Raw genomic sequence first — 2,500 nt, forward strand, 5'->3', positions numbered from 1 at the left:
CCGTTTTGGCCAGTTTTTGGCCTGTTCTTGCATTGCGCGGTGACCGTCGAGAGCGGAGCAAAACGTCAGCCATCTCAGCACCCTGGAACCCCCCGGGTGGCACAGGGCTGGATGGGGCTTTCGTATAGCAGGGACGGTGCTGCCTCTCGCTTCGCTCGCTGTCCGCCGCTCGCCGCTCGCTCGTGCAGCCAAAAATGGCCAGTTTTGGCCCGTTTTTGGGCCGTTTTGGCCAGTTTTTGGCCTGTTCTTGCATTGCGCGGTGACCGTCGAGAGCGGAGCAAAACGTCAGCCATCTCAGCACCCTGGAACCCCCCGGGTGGCACAGGGCTGGATGGGGCTTTCGTATAGCAGGGACGGTGCTGCCTCTCGCTTCGCTCGCTGTCCGCCGCTCGCCGCTCGCTCGTGCAGCCAAAAATGGCCAGTTTTGGCCCGTTTTTGGGCCGTTTTGGCCAGTTTTTGGCCTGTTCTTGCATTGCGCGGTGACCGTCGAGAGCGGAGCAAAACGTCAGCCATCTCAGCACCCTGGAACCCCCCGGGTGGCACAGGGCTGGATGGGGCTTTCGTATAGCAGGGACGGTGCTGCCTCTCGCTTCGCTCGCTGTCCGCCGCTCGCCGCTCGCTCGTGCAGCCAAAAATGGCCAGTTTTGGCCCGTTTTTGGGCCGTTTTGGCCAGTTTTTGGCCTGTTCTTGCATTGCGCGGTGACCGTCGAGAGCGGAGCAAAACGTCAGCCATCTCAGCACCCTGGAACCCCCCGGGTGGCACAGGGCTGGATGGGGCTTTCGTATAGCAGGGACGGTGCTGCCTCTCGCTTCGCTCGCTGTCCGCCGCTCGCCGCTCGCTCGTGCAGCCAAAAATGGCCAGTTTTGGCCCGTTTTTGGGCCGTTTTGGCCAGTTTTTGGCCTGTTCTTGCATTGCGCGGTGACCGTCGAGAGCGGAGCAAAACGTCAGCCATCTCAGCACCCTGGAACCCCCCGGGTGGCACAGGGCTGGATGGGGCTTTCGTATAGCAGGGACGGTGCTGCCTCTCGCTTCGCTCGCTGTCCGCCGCTCGCCGCTCGCTCGTGCAGCCAAAAATGGCCAGTTTTGGCCCGTTTTTGGGCCGTTTTGGCCAGTTTTTGGCCTGTTCTTGCATTGCGCGGTGACCGTCGAGAGCGGAGCAAAACGTCAGCCATCTCAGCACCCTGGAACCCCCCGGGTGGCACAGGGCTGGATGGGGCTTTCGTATAGCAGGGACGGTGCTGCCTCTCGCTTCGCTCGCTGTCCGCCGCTCGCCGCTCGCTCGTGCAGCCAAAAATGGCCAGTTTTGGCCCGTTTTTGGGCCGTTTTGGCCAGTTTTTGGCCTGTTCTTGCATTGCGCGGTGACCGTCGAGAGCGGAGCAAAACGTCAGCCATCTCAGCACCCTGGAACCCCCCGGGTGGCACAGGGCTGGATGGGGCTTTCGTATAGCAGGGACGGTGCTGCCTCTCGCTTCGCTCGCTGTCCGCCGCTCGCCGCTCGCTCGCGCAGCCAAAAATGGCCAGTTTTGGCCCGTTTTTGGGCCGTTTTGGCCAGTTTTTGGCCTGTTCTTGCATTGCGCGGTGACCGTCGAGAGCGGAGCAAAACGTCAGCCATCTCAGCACCCTGGAACCCCCCGGGTGGCACAGGGCTGGATGGGGCTTTCGTATAGCAGGGACGGTGCTGCCTCTCGCTTCGCTCGCTGTCCGCCGCTCGCCGCTCGCTCGTGCAGCCAAAAATGGCCAGTTTTGGCCCGTTTTTGGGCCGTTTTGGCCAGTTTTTGGCCTGTTCTTGCATTGCGCGGTGACCGTCGAGAGCGGAGCAAAACGTCAGCCATCTCAGCACCCTGGAACCCCCCCCGGGTGGCACAGGGCTGGATGGGGCTTTCGTATAGCAGGGACGGTGCTGCCTCTCGCTTCGCTCGCTGTCCGCCGCTCGCCGCTCGCTCGTGCAGCCAAAAATGGCCAGTTTTGGCCCGTTTTTGGGCCGTTTTGGCCAGTTTTTGGCCTGTTCTTGCATTGCGCGGTGACCGTCGAGAGCGGAGCAAAACGTCAGCCATCTCAGCACCCTGGAACCCCCCGGGTGGCACAGGGCTGGATGGGGCTTTCGTATAGCAGGGACGGTGCTGCCTCTCGCTTCGCTCGCTGTCCGCCGCTCGCCGCTCGCTCGTGCAGCCAAAAATGGCCAGTTTTGGCCCGTTTTTGGGCCGTTTTGGCCAGTTTTTGGCCTGTTCTTGCATTGCGCGGTGACCGTCGAGAGCGGAGCAAAACGTCAGCCATCTCAGCACCCTGGAACCCCCCGGGTGGCACAGGGCTGGATGGGGCTTTCGTATAGCAGGGACGGTGCTGCCTCTCGCTTCGCTCGCTGTCCGCCGCTCGCCGCTCGCTCGCGCAGCCAAAAATGGCCAGTTTTGGCCCGTTTTTGGGCCGTTTTGGCCAGTTTTTGGCCTGTTCTTGCATTGCGCGGTGACCGTCGAGAGCGGAGCAAAACGTCAGCCATCTCAG

Source organism: Musa acuminata, unplaced genomic scaffold (assembly GCF_036884655.1).
Source record: "Musa acuminata AAA Group cultivar baxijiao unplaced genomic scaffold, Cavendish_Baxijiao_AAA HiC_scaffold_555, whole genome shotgun sequence".
NCBI lineage: Eukaryota > Viridiplantae > Streptophyta > Magnoliopsida > Zingiberales > Musaceae > Musa > Musa acuminata.